Raw genomic sequence first — 14893 nt, forward strand, 5'->3', positions numbered from 1 at the left:
CCACACAAGTGGATAAGGTTGTTAAGAAAGCATATGGTGTTTTGGCTTTCATTGACAGGGGGATCGAGTTTTAGAGCCGCGAGGTTATGCTGCAGCTGTACAAAACCCTGGTGAGACCACACTGGAATATTGTGTCCAGTTCCGGTTGCCCTATTATAGGAAAGATGTGGAGGCTTTGGAGAGAGTGCAAAGGAGGTTTACCAGGTTGAGAAGGTTGACTGAGCTTGGACTTTGCTCTCTGGAGAGAAGGAGGAAGAGAGGTGACCTGCTCAAGGTGTACAAGGTAATGAGAGGAATGGATAGAGTCGATAGCCAGAGACTTTTCCCCAGGGCAGGATTGACTGCCACGAGGCATAGTTTTAAGGTGTTAGGAGGAAGGTATAGAGGAGATGTCAGAGGGAGGTTCTTCACCCAGAGAGTTGTGAGTGCATGGAATACTTTGCCAGTGGTAGTGGTGGAAGCAGAGCCATTAGTGACATTTAAGCAACTGCTGGACATGCACATGGACAGCAGTGAATTGAGGGGAATGTAAATTAGGTTAGGTTATTTTTGGAGTGGGATTATTCCACGGCACAACATGGTGGGCCGAAGGGCCTGTGCTGTGCTATACTTTTCTATGTTCTATGTTGTGTGTAAGAGTCAGAAGCCCAGTTGTTATTGGCTTGGCTCTTTAGCTCAGTAGCTATCCCTTAATTTTTTGATGGCCCAAAGTGGCTGGCAAAGCAGACTTGCAACTTGAAAGCATTATGACATTGGCCAGGATGTGAATCATTGACCTACATGGTTTTTTGCAGATGTCTATTACTGCATCCATGTCTGTGAATGATTTGCGTAGCAGCCATGAAGTTTTCACAGAGTCCTTCAGAACTTAGATGTGGACCTTGGCAACTTTAAAGAAGTCTAAAAAATATCAACACACATCCATTTTGGCAATAACAGGTATGAACATCGATAGAGAGTGGATAGCCAGAGACTTTTTCCGAGGGTGAAGGTAGCTCTTATGAGGAGGCATAGTTTAAAAGTAAGTGGAGATAGATCTCGGGTAGACGTGAGAAGTAGGTTCTTTACTCAGAGAGTGGCAGAAGCGTGGAATGCATTGCCAGAGAGGGGAGTGGAGTCAGCTTCATTAGGAGCATTTAAGCAGCTATTAGACAGGCATATGGATGATAGTATAAGGTAAGGGTGGAGGTTAGCTAGACGTTAGGTTGAGGGTAAAAGCTCAGCACAACACTGTGGGCTGAAGGGCCAGTCCTGTGCTGTACTGTTGTATGTTTGTATGCTCTATGAATCCATCAGTAATTAATCTGCAAGTAGCTGACAGTGTCTTTAAATAACTCTGGCAGAGGGATTATTCATGTTCCTGGTGATCATACGTTCAGCAATGTGTCATTGAGGGACTTTAAGCATTGAGCTCTGATATCACAGTATTGGCAATATCTTGCCTCCTCGACATCATTTCATCAGATATTTGCTGCATGCAACAGAGAATTGTCAGAATAGCATCCATGGCAACTTGCATTTGATGTGTGCTCATGAGTCAAATATACAATTTCAGATCTCAAAACCCTTTGTGGCCCTGAAAAACCAGGCGGCGAGATTGCAGACTTTACACCAAGCATGATTATCTGAATCTTTTCTCTCCTACTATAAAGCTGACAGTGAGACTTCCGTGAGTTCCACTGTATTCACCAGATGCTGTTTGCCAGTTATGACATGAATTTCATGTAGCTTTTGACCACCTACATGAGGAATGGGTAACAAATGCTGGTCCTGTCAGTGATGTTCCCATCCTTGAAAATATGTGGAAATAAATTGAACCTAGTAGTTATCATGTCCTTTTACTGTGCCTTGTATTCTTCAGCAGATATTTATCCCCCTGTATTCATTGCAGAGTAGTTGAGAATGTGTTCCAATTGAAATGGTTTGTACTAACAGTTAGGAAAAATGTATCTAAAGATTTTTTTGAATGCAGGTGATTTAAACACCGTGCGTTTTTCTGCATATCGGCCAGCAATGAAGATCCGCCGACTCCAGAAAGCACTCTGTTGTGAGTACATTCACACATTGCAGAATTTGAAATCTCGTGCTGTGTTTTGTTGTGAGCATCCTTGCTTGCCTGTTGTCAGATGTCATTGATTACAATTAGCTTGGTTTTGCAGTTGTTGAGACATCAGTTCGGCATGACCTTACAACCTTCCACTCAAAGGACGTTTGTCTATAAAGTTGCTGAAAATGCAATCTGATAAAGGCAGCCAGGCATCTTAGACTAGAGTGAATGAGGAAAGCAACAGGATGTCTTCTTAATGATTGGGAAACAACCACATGAAGGACCGAGGAGGACAGTGAATTAAAAGAGGAATGGTTTGTTTCAAATCAGGTACAGCAAAAGAAATTAAGAGAACGTAAGGAAGGTTGAAATTGAAAAGGCAAGTAATGGTTTATGTTCATTGGAAACCATCAACAACAAAAGTACAATGAAGAAAGTATTTGAGAAAATACAGAAGATTTCTTCAAATGAAAGGGAGACACTGTCTTCATGATGCCAATAGCACGGAGTGCAACTTTGGCGTTTAACCACATCATCCCTTGGCCTGAAGTCACTGTACTATTTACCCATTTTATAACAGAAAAATACTTCAATGATGAGTGTCATGGAGAATTTCAGCCCCGAATAAAACCATATTCTGAGCAATTGCCACAACAGCTTCTATGACATGACTTTATAAAACATCCCAAGGCATGTCATAGGAGCTTTATAGAGTAAAATTTGATACTGAGTATTGAAAGAGATCCGAAGGTAGATTGATTAAAACCTCATCAAAGAGGTAGATTTTAAGGACTGTTTTGAAGGAGGAAAGAATGATGCAGAGGTTCAGCAAGGTAATTCTATAAAGCTTAGGCTCCAAGAAGTTGAATGTAAAGCTGTCGATGATGGAACAGCACAAATTGTGTTGAGAGGCTGGAATGAAAGGCGTAAATGTGCCTAGAGGGGCTATGAGTTCGACATTGTCAGGGGATGTGCATGGGTGTTGCCAGGTCAGGGAGGGATATGAAAGCCAGGACAGCAATGTGAAAACCAAGGCACTGCTTAACTGTGAGCCATTGTAGATCAGAGTGCGCAGAGAAAGTTGGGTGAATGGAACTTGGTGCGTGTTAAGACAGAGTCAATGGACTTTGAAATGATGCCATGTTAAAGAAAAGGAGAACTTGGGAGGCCAACTTGATATTCATAAGAATGGTCATGTTCAGAGTTAATCAATGCGGTCGGGTTTCAAAACTAACGGACTTACCTGGGGCCAAATGTTGTGGATGTGAAAATAAGTAGACTTTGTGACATCAGGCCTATGTGGCCAGAATTTAAACTCTGGGTCAAAATAACAAAGGGTACAACGAAAACCAGTAGCTAGCAAGCAGACGTCCTTTCAAGGACCAAAGATAATGGCTTCGTTCTGTACCAGATTTAATAGATGGAAACTGTCCGGTTATGTAGAGACAGTGGAAGAAATGCATGAGGGGGTGGTGAGATAGACCTGGGCATTGCCACCATGTATGTGGAAAGTGCAGTGCATTCACATGATATTGCTCTGGGGCAGTGTTCAGATGAGAAAAGGAGTGGGATTTTACTGATTTGGCCAGACCTAGGTGATTCACACCCACAGCCATGCTGTCAAAGATTTGTGGATGCCAGAAAAACTGAACTTGACTGTTTGCAGTAAATGTACAGCATTTCAGATGTCACTTGATCCTGCAGATTGACTCCCTAGAATCTGCTTGTCAAATGATTTATATGGCTAAAAGGTTCAAGTATGAGTTTGCGCTGTGGAACTCATCTCGCACCGAAACTGGCCAGTTGTTATATCAAGATTTGGAGAAAGTATTAGTTTTTTGAAGAATGTTCTGATACAGAGAGAGAGACTAATAGTTTCTTGAGAAATCGTGGGGCATTGGCCAGGAAGTTAAACAAACAGTGGGGGGGAAAAAAACCTTGACCTGAATCCTATGTTAAGTATATAATGGATTAGTTCGACAGTGAGGATGTCAAAAGATATTCTCATTTTTAAGATGAGACGCTTGGGACAATTTGGGTAGGATGCACTTCTTGAAGCGACCAGAAAGGTACAGAATTATCCATTGGATGTGAAAAATTTGAAATGAAGACAAAACTTTTTGAGGCTGGGGTGGGGAAGAAATGAAGGTCCGATTTTGCTCCTTCAACCTCTCCCATGACAAAATGCACTTGTATAAGAATGGTGACTATAAGATTGGTGACGGCACTTAAATGAAGAAAAATCAACATGGACATTTCTTCTGCTGTATATATAACATTAACATTCAATCTCTTGGCAAGGATAATGTGACAGGGCGTTTGAAAAGCCAAGTTATTGTAATTTGAATTAAGAGATCAGGCTGTAGAACCTGAGATCAATCTCAGAATAAAATGTAACAACAGCGATAGATGAGGAACCTCTTCACTCACAGAGAGGTGAACTTTGTAATTCTGTACTCCAGAAAATGTGGCGCCTCAGCCAAGAAGTATGCTCAGAACGGGGATTGACATGCTGGGGTAGTCAGTGAAGCACTATTAATGTCACAGGATTAGTAATCTGGAGGCCTGGGACAATGCTGTAGAGTATAGGCGTAAATTCCACTGTAACAGCTGATGGAATTTGAATTCAGTTCAATATAATTTTGGGGGTAGGTAGGAATGTGGAGCCGACATTGCAGTCAAGTCAGCCACGACCTTATTGAATGGTGAAGCAGGCTTGAGGGGGCCAGTTATCCAACACATGCTCAAATTGATATAATCATAAACAAAGCTGGTCTCAGTGACGGTTACACTGTCACTGTTAAACTATTCACTGTTATAAAAACTTGACTCATTCACCGATGTTCTTTAAGAAAGGAGCTCTGCCATTCTTATTTTATCTCACCTCCATATGACTCCAGATCCACAATAATGTGGTTGACACTTAACTGCACTCTGAAATAGTCAAACAATTTGGAGGAACTATGGATGGGCAGCAAATCCTGTCCTTGCTATTCCTGCTCCTTGTTGCTATGACTGTACATGCTTTAACATATTAACCAATTTCCTCTTTGAATCCGTTTGAGGAGCAGTGTATATTTTGTATTGCTTGGTGATTCTCTAAGTATCTGATGGGTTTTGCATTGTTCCTTCTACCTTCTAAATGTGAGCCCCTTCCAGTGTTTAACCTTTTAAGGTAGGCAATCGTTCTCGAACCTTTTTGATTGAATGCCTACATATTAATAGCAATCACTAACCTATCTATTATTAATTGCATATTCATAATACAAAGGGCTACGTGTAAAGAAGTGTTCTAATCATCTTTTTAAAAAGCTCCTTCCTGACGCTTATCATGGAGATGAGATTAGATTCCCTACAGTGTGGAAACAGGCGCTTCAGCCTAAGAAGTCCACACCGGCCCTTGTAGCATCCCACCCAGACCCATCCCCCTATCACCGACACACCACCCTGAACACCATGGGAAATTTAGCATGCCCAATCCACCAAGTCAGCGCATCTTTGGACCGTGGGAGGAAACCGGAGCACCCGGAGGAAACCCACGCAGACACGGGGAGAATGTGCAAACTCCACACAGACAGTTACTTGAGGCTGGAATCGAACCCGGGTACTAGGTGCTGTGAGGCTGCAGTGCTAACCCGCTGAGCCACTGTGCTGCCCCGATGTGTGTATTTGCTTCCAACTGTGATATCTGTTAGTCCCTGGACTGGTGTTTGATACGGGCACTCATAATGTATATCCACTTTATCCAAATGCTCTTCTATTGTTAGCCTGATAAATCAAGAAAAGGGCTGGATCCTTTTGTATATTTTTCACATCACATATTCATGATTTACATATAGTTGAGAGTTTCAAACTGCAATAATTAAACATGCATGATAGATAAAAGCATTCCAGAATTGTTTCGACTTGATGATAAATAGTGAATATCTTTTCTTGACTGCAGCTTTCCAGCCTATCAGTGCAGAAAGGCAGTGCTTAGCAAGGTTGGATGAGGAATATTACTGTTCCAATTAGTTACATTTAATTTATCACCATTGAAGCTCGCGTTAGTTAGTATGCTTTTTTCCAATATATTTAATCTGTAGTTATGACAGATGATTTGGTTTGTAGATCTCCAATTACCTCTCTACTGTAGAACCCAGTTTTGAAACAATTGATATAAGGCACTTATTGTACTGTCACTGATGCTGTCATTATACTACCAGAGTATGGCTGTAATGCTGAATTACTTCAGCCTGCCTTCATGAAGCAATGCAATCTTTCCTAGATAAGGATGAGGGGAAGGTGCACATAAAAGACTGATTTATAAAATTGAGATTCATGGAATATATAGGTCACTATCAAATTTGGTTAAAAAAGATGGCTGAAGGACAGAAGCAGCAAGTTATGATAAATAGATGAGAAGATCGCTATTAGCAGTTTCCCAAGTATTAGGACACTGATTTTTGGAGATAGATACATGATTTGAATTTGGGAATATGGCATACAGAAGGCCCTTCAGCCAATCAAGTCTATGCAAACCTAACTGCACTAATCCCACTTTGCAGCACTTGGAGAATAACCTTTAATTTCATGTGCTCATCCCAGTACTTTTCTACAAGTTGTGAGCTCTCTTGTCTCAACGACCCTTCTGGGTAGTGCATTCCAGATTACCACCACCCTCTGGGTAAAAATATTTTTCCTCAAATCCCCTCTACATCTCCTGCCCTTCACCTCATAATTGTGTCTCCTTGTTATTGACCCTTCAACTAAGGATACAGCTGCTTGCTGACCTTGCCCCTCCTAATCTTCTGCACATCAGTCACGTCCCTCCTCAGCCTTCTCTGCTCTAAAGACGACAAACTGAGCTTATCCAGCCAGTCTTCATAGCTGAAGTGCTCCGCCCCAGGCAATATCCGAGTGAATAATCTCTGCACCCTCTCCAATTCAATCACATCCTTCCAACAGCATGGTGATGAGAACTGCATACAGTATTCCAACTTTGGCTTAACCAAAGTTCTATACAATTCCAACTTAACCTTCCAGCTGAAACCATCTGTGCCATGACTGATAAAGGCAAGTTCTCAGCACGCATTCTTAATCATCGTGTTAACCTGTCCTGCCACCTTCAAGGATAATGGGAACTGCAGATGCTGGAGAATCCAAGATAATAAAATGTGAGGCTGGATGAACACAGCAGGCCAAGCAGCATCTCAGGAGCACAAAAGCTGACGTTTCGGGCCTAGACCCTTCATCAGAGAGGGGGATGGGGTGAGGGTTCTGGAATAAATAGGGAGAGATGGGGAGGCGGACCGAAGGTGGAGAGAGTATAGGTGGGGAGGTAGTGAGGGGATAGGTCAGTCCAGGGAAGACGGACAGGCAAAGGAGGTGGGATGAGGTTAGTAGGTAGATGGGGGTGCGGCTTGGGGTGGGAGGAAGGGATGGGTGAGAGGAAGAACAGGTTAGGGAGGCAGAGACAGGTTGGACTGGTTTTGGGATGCAGTGGGTGGGGGGGGAAGAGCTGGGCTGGTTGTGTGGTGCAGTGGGGGGAGGGGACGAACTGGGCTGGTTTAGGGATGCGGTGGGGGAAGGGGAGATTTTGAAACTGGTGAAGTCCACATTGATACCATTAGGCAGCAGGGTTCCCAGGTTCCCTCCTGCAGTGCCACAATGAATCGCAACAGACAACTGCACCTCCCAGTCGCAAACCACTTCCACTCCCCCTCCCATTCTTTAGATGACATGTCCATCATGGGCCTCCTGCAGTGCCACAATGATGCCACCCGTAGGTTGCAGGAACAGCAACTCATATTCCGCCTGGACTCTTTAATTTTACATCCTCAAAGACATTTAGCAGGGATAGCGTGGATTATAGAGTGAGTTGAGTAGATTGTTTCATTATTAATTCTTTACTAAATTTGATTTATATTACATTTTTAGACCACATCAGGTGAAGATGTGTGTGATTTCACCAAGGTGCTGAAAAATAACTTCAGATCAAAGAAATACTTTGCCAAACATCCTCGCTTGGGTTATTTACCACTACAAACAGTCCTAGAAGGTGAGAACCTTGAGATGTAAGTTTATTGATGTGAGATTTACTAATGTATCAATGCCCATTTGGGGGTTGACAAATATTGCCGCATTATTCATTCTGCAGCTTAGCAGGAGAGTGAGGTTGTCCATTTGCGCATATATCAGAAGTACACAATACAAAAACAAGGGGGGCTTAACTGATATCATTGGTCCTCTCGCCTTGAAAGCAGTGTAGTTACTCAGAGTGCATCTGCTGTGGACTTGTTGATACTGTCACTAACGTGCAACCTTCCTTGATATCTTTCTCTGTCCTCCAGTTCTGTCTTTAAAAACGACAATCAATTACCCTCTCCTCAAAAGAAAAGAACCTTTGGCTGAACATAGAACAAAGAACAGTACAGGCCTTCAGCCCGCAATGTTGTGCCGACCTATTATCCCACTCAGATCAAACTACCCTGCATACCCTTCATTTTACTATCCTTCATGTGCCTATCCAAGAGTCGCTTAAGAGTCTCTAAATGTATCTGACTCCACTCCCACTGCCAGCAGTGCATTCCACACACTCTCTGTGTAAAGAACCTACCTCTGACATCTCCCCTATTCCTTCCTCCAGTCACCTTAAAATTTCTCCCCCTCGTAATAGTCATTTCTGCTCTGGGAAAAAATCTCTGACTATCCACTCCAGCTATGCCTCTCATCATCTTGCATACCTCTACCAAGTCACCTATCATTCTTCTTTGCTCCAATGAAAAAAGTCCTCGCCCCCTCAACCCTACCTCATAAGACGTGCCGTCCATTCCATGCAGCATCCTGCTAAATCTCCTCTACACCCCCTCTAAAGCTTCCACATCCTCCCTATAATGAAGCGACCAAAACTGAAGGCAATATTCCAAGCGCTGCTCCATCCCCACGAACTAATGCTCTATTCCAAATCCCTTTCCTCTTGATGCTTCAAATTCCTTGCTGTCTTTCGTGTAATTTCATATTTGAATTCACCTGAACAAATTTCACCTGCAGCCCTGACCCACTAACAGCGATTTGCCCCCTCTGTCCTGACCCGCTCACAGTGATTTGCCCCCTCTGTCCTGACCTGCTTACAGCGACTTGCCCCCTCTGTCCTGACCCGCTCACAGCGACTTGCCTCTGCAGCCATGACCCGCTCCCAGCGACATGCCCTTGCAGTCCTGACCCGCTCCCAGCGACATGCCCTTGCAGTCCTGACCCGCTCCCAGCGACATGCCCTTGCAGTCCTGACCCGCTCCCAGCGACATGACTCTGCAGTCCTGACCTGCTCCCAAGTCAGCGACTTCGATGTTGTGGCCATTTCAGAGACATGGATGGAGCAGGGTCAGGAATGGATGTTGCAGGTTCCAGGGTTTAGATCTTTCATTAAGGTAAGGGAAGGTGGTAAAAGAGGGGGAGGTGTGGCTTTGTTGGTGAAAGACAGATCAGAGTCAACCGGTTGATGTCGTGTATATGGATGTCAGCAAGGTGTTTGATAAGGTTCCCCACAGTAGGCTATTTTGCAAAATGCAGAGGAATGGGATTGTGGGAGATATAGCAGTTTGGATCGGAAATTGGCTTGCTGAAAGAAGACAGAGGGTTGCAGTTGGTGAGAAATGTTCATCCTGGAGACCAGTTACTAGTGGTGTACCGCAAGGGGCGGTGTAGGGTCCACCGCTGTTTGTCATTTTTTTAAATGACCTGGATGAGGGCACAGAAGGATGGGTTAGTAAATTTGCAGACGACACGAAGGTCGGTGGAGTTGTGGATAGTGACGAAGGATGCTGTAGGTTGCAGAGAGACATAGATAAGCTGCAGAGCTGGGCTGAGAGGTGGCAAATGGTGTTTGATGCAGACAAGTGTGAGGTGATGCACTTTGGTAGGAGTAACCGAAAGGCAAAGTTCTGGGCTAATGGTAAGATTCTTTGTATTGCAGATGAGCAGAGAGATTTTGGTGTCCATGTACACAGATCCTTGAAAGTTGCCACCCAGGTTGACAGGGCTGTTAAGAAGGAATACAGTGTTTTACCTTTTATTGACAGAGGGATCGAGTTCCGGAACCAAGAGCTTATGGTGAAGCTGTACAAAACTCTGGTGCGGCCGCACTTGGAGTATTTTGTACAGTTCTGGTCGCTGCATTATAAGAAGGATGTGGAAGCTTTGGAAAGGGTGCAGAGGAGATTTACTAGGATGTTGCCTGGTATGGAGGAAAGGCTGAGGGACCTGAGGATGTTTTTGTGAGAGAGAAGAAGGTTGAGAGGTGACAATTGAAACATATAAAATAATCAGAGGGTTAGATAGGGTGGATATGAGAGCGTTTTTCCTAGGATGGTGACGGTGAGCACGAGGGGGCACAGCTTTAAATTGAGGGGTGAAAGATATAGGACAGACGTCAGAGGTAGTTTCTTTACTCAGAGTAGTAAGGGAATGGAATGCTTTGCATGCAACGGTAATAGATTTGCCAACTTCAGGTACATTTAAGTCATCATTGGATAAGCATATGGACGTACATGGAATAGTGTAGGTTAGATGGGTTTCAGATCGGTATGACAGGTCGTCACAACATCGAGGGCCAAAGGACCTGTGCTGTGCTGTAATGATCTATGTTCTATGAACGTATAACGGTGGCTGAAAGAACTTTTGAGGAGGACTCGTCTTTTGAGGTGGTATGGACTGAGGTTGCCGAGGAAGGGTTATCGACTGAGTCAGTATGGGTGGAAGTTAGGAACAGCAAGGGAGCAGCCACCTCACTGGGGGTGTTCTACAGACCCCCAAATCACAGTAGGGAGATCGAAGAACTCACTGGCCGGCCTATTGTTGAAAAGTGCAAACGTAGCAGGGTTGTTGTTATGAGTGACTTCAACTTTCCCAATGTAGATTGGAACCTCCTTCGTGCAGATGGTTTGGATGGAGCCGTTTTTGTCAGGTGTGTTCAGGAGGGTTTCCTTACTCAGTATGTGGACAGGCCAACGATGGGGGAGGCCATTTTGGATTTGGTGCTCGGCAATGAGCCAGGACAGGTGTCAGATCTCGTGGTGGGAGAACACTTTGGCGACAGTGACCACAACAGCCTGACATTTACCATAGCCATGGAAAGGGAAAGGAGCAGTTACCAGGGGAAGATATTTAACGGGGGAAAAGGAAACTATGACGCTATCAGACAGGAGTTGGGAAGTAGAGATTGGGAGCAATTGTTCCACAGAAAGGGCACAGCAGACATGTGGAGGCGGTTTAAGGAGCAGTTGTTGCGAGTGATGTATAAATTTGTTCCTCTGAGACAGGTAAGAAGGGGTAAGATTAAAGAACCTTGGATGACGGGTACAGAGGTGCTTCTTGTCAAAAAGCAAAAGGCAGCGTTCGTAAGGTGGAGGAAGCAAGGGTCCAGCACAGCTTTAGAGGATTACAGGCTTGCTCGGAAGGAGCTCAAAAGTGGACTGAGGAGGGCCAGGAGGGGGCAGGAAAAAGGCTTGGCAGGAAGGATTAGGGCGAACCCGAAGGCATTTTACTCATACGTGAGGAATAAGAGAATGATCAGGGAGAAGGTAGGGCTGATCAGGGATAGCATAGGGAACTTGTGCGTGGAGTCTGAGCAGATAGTGGAAGCCCAAAATGAGTTTTTTGCTTCGGTTTTCACTAAGGAAAGGGACGTTGTTGTGAATGAGAACTTTGAGGAGCAGGAAAACAGGCTTGAACAGATCAAGATTGAGGAAGTTGATGTGCTGGAATTTTGGCAAACATTAAGATTGATAAGTCCCCAGGGCCAGATCAGATTTATCCTAAGTTGCTCCGGAAAGCGAGAAAGGAGGTTGCTAAGCCGCTGGCCAAGATCTTTGCTTGCTCGTTTTCCATGGGAGTCGTATCGGAAGATTGGAAGGAGGCAAATGTTGTTCCTTTTTGCAAGAAAAGGAATAGGGAAATGCTTGAAAATTACAGACCAGTCAGTCGTCCGTCTTAGGTCTGCGGTCAACAAGATTTTGGAGAGAATTCTGAGGGATAGGATTGATGACTATTTGGAAAAGCATAGCATGATTAAAGGGAGTCAGCATGGCTTTGTGAGGGGCAGGTCATGCCTTACAAATCTTATTGCGTTCTTTGAGGAAGTCACGAGACAGGTTGACGAGGGTCGAGCAGTGGATGTGGTGTACATGGACTTGAGCGAGGCATTTGATCAGGTTCCCCATGGCAGGCTCATTCATAAAGCCAGGAGGTATGGGATACAGGGTGATTTAGCTGTCTGGATTCAGAATTGGTTGGCTGACAGGAGGCAGAGAGTGGTTGTAGATAGTAAGTATTCTGCCTGGAGGTCAGTGCTGAGTGGTGTCCCGCAAGGCTCTGTTCTTGGGCCTCTGCAGATTGTAGTTTTTATGAATGACTTGGACGAGGAGGTTGAGGGGTGGGTGAGTATGTTTACTGATGACACAAAGGTTGGAGGTGCCGTTGATAGTATTGAGGGCGATTGCAGGCTTCAGCGAGACATTGACAGTATGCAGAGCTGGGCTGAGAAATGGCAGATGGAGTTCACCCTGTATAAATGCGAAGTGATGCATTTTGGAAGGTTGAACTTAAATGCTGAATATAGGATTAAAGGCAGGATTCTCGGCACTGTGGAGAAACAGCGGGATCTTGGTGTTCAAGTGCATAGCTCACTCAAAGTTGCCACACAAGTGGATAAGGTTGTTAAGAAGGCATATGGTGTTTTGGCTTTCGTTAACAGGGGGATCGAGTTTAAGAGCCGTGAGGTTATGCTGCAGCTGTACAAAACCCTGGTGAGACCACACTTGGATTATTGTGTCCAGTTCTGGTCGTCCTGTTATAGGAAAGATGTGGAGGCTTTGGAGAGGATGCAAAGGAGGCTTTCCAGGAGCTGCCTGGACTGGAGGGCTTGTCTTACGAGGAGAGGTTGACTGAGCTTGGACTTTTCTCTCTGGAGAGAAGGAGGAAGAGAGGTGACCTGATCACAAGATAATGAGAGGCATGGATAGAGTCGATAGGCAGAGACTTTTCCCCAGGGCAGGTTTGCCTGCCTCGAGGGGTCATAGTTTTAAGGTGGTCGGAGGAAGGTCTAGAGGAGACGTCAGAGGGAGGTTCTTCACCCAGAGAGTTGTGAGCGCATGGAATAGTTTACCAGTGGTAGTCGTGGAAGCGGAGTCGGTAGTGACATTTAAGCAACTCCTGGACATGCACATGGACAGCAGTGAATTGAGGGGAATGTAGGTTAGGTTATTTTATTTTTGGATTAGGAATATTCCACGGCACAACATCGTGGGCTGAAGGGCCTGCACTATGCTGTGCTTTTCTATGTTCTATGTAGTTATAATCAGAGGCAGTGTAGTTAGGGGAATGAACACTGTTCGTTGTGACTAGGATCGAGAGTCTCGCAAGTAGTGTTGCCTGCCTGGTGCCCAGGTTCAGGATATTCCATCTCGGCAACAAAGGAACTTGAAGTGGGAGGAGTAGAAATCCAGCTATCGTGGTACACACATGTACCATTGATATGGAAGAAAGAGGAAAGAGGTTCTGCTGAGGGATTATGAGCACCGAGGTGCTGAATGAGAAAGCAGAACCTGAAAGGTTATAATCTCTGGATTCTTATCTGAGCAATTTGGCACGGTGTGAACAAAATTAAAGATGTAAATGCATTGTTCAAATGGTGGCATGGCAGAAAGGTGTTTGAATTCATGGGACATGGGCATCGCTTTGGGGAAGGAGGGAGTTGTTCTGGTGGTACAGACTCGATCAGAATCATTTTGGGACAAGTGTCCTGGCAAAAGACATAGATAATAAAATGTGAGGCTGGATGAACACAGGAGGCCAAGCAGCATCTCAGGAGCACAAAAGCTGACGTTTCGGGCCTAGACCCTTCTTCAGAGAGGGGGATGGGGACAGGGAACTGGAATAAATAGGGAGAGAGGGGGAGGAGGACCGAAGATGGAGAGTAAAGAAGATAGGTGGAGAGAGTGTAGGTGGGGAGGGAGGGAGGGGATAGGTCAGTCCAGGGAAGACGGACAGGTCAAGGAGGTGGGATGAGGTTAGTAGGTAGCTGGGGGTGCAGCTTTGGGTGGGAGGAAGGGATGGGTGAGAGGAAGAACCGGTTAGGGAGGCAGAGACAGGTTGGACTGGTTTTGGGATGCAGTGGGTGGGGGGGGAAGAGCTGGGCTGGTTGTGTGGTGCAGTGGGGGGAGGGGACGAACTGGGCTGGTTTAGGGATGCAGTGGGGGAAGGGAAGATTTTGAAACTGGTGAAGTCCACATTGATACCATATGGCTGCAGGGTTCCCAGGCGGAATATGAGTTGCTGTTCCTGCAACCTTCGGGTGGCATCATTGTGGCAGTGCAGGAGGCCCATGATGGACATGTCATCAAGAGAATGGGAGGGGGAGTGGAAATGGTTTGCGACTGGGAGGTGCAGTTGTTTTTTGCGAACTGAGCGGAGGTGTTCTGCAAAGCGGTCCCCAAGCCTCCACTTGGTTTCCCCAATGTAGAGGAAGCCGCACTGGGTACAGTGGATGCAGTATACCACATTGGCAGATGTGCAGGTGAACCTCTGCTTGATGTGGAATGTCATCTTGGGGCCTGGGATGGGGGTGAGGGAGGAGGTGTGGGGACAAGTGTAGCATTTCCTGCGGTTGCAGGGGAAGGTGCCGGGTGTGGTGGGGGGTTGGAGGGCAGTGTGGAGCGAACAAGGGAGTCACGGAGAGAGTGGTCTCTCCGGAAAGCTGACAGGGGAGGGGATGGAAAAATGTCTTGGGTGGTGGGGTCGGATTGTAAATGGCGGAAGTGTCGGAGGATAATGCGTTGTATCCGGAGGTTGGTAGGGTGGTGTGTGAGA

At 45.4% G+C, this 14893-nt stretch overlaps 1 pseudogene; it reads left to right on the forward strand.

Annotated features, from left to right (window-relative positions):
* LOC132206905 (utrophin-like) overlaps nt 1-14893 on the forward strand; it is a 615509-nt pseudogene that overhangs the window by 13508 nt on the left and 587108 nt on the right.

The sequence above is a fragment of the Stegostoma tigrinum genome, chromosome 44 (assembly GCF_030684315.1).
Source record: "Stegostoma tigrinum isolate sSteTig4 chromosome 44, sSteTig4.hap1, whole genome shotgun sequence".
In the NCBI taxonomy this organism is placed as follows: domain Eukaryota; kingdom Metazoa; phylum Chordata; class Chondrichthyes; order Orectolobiformes; family Stegostomatidae; genus Stegostoma; species Stegostoma tigrinum.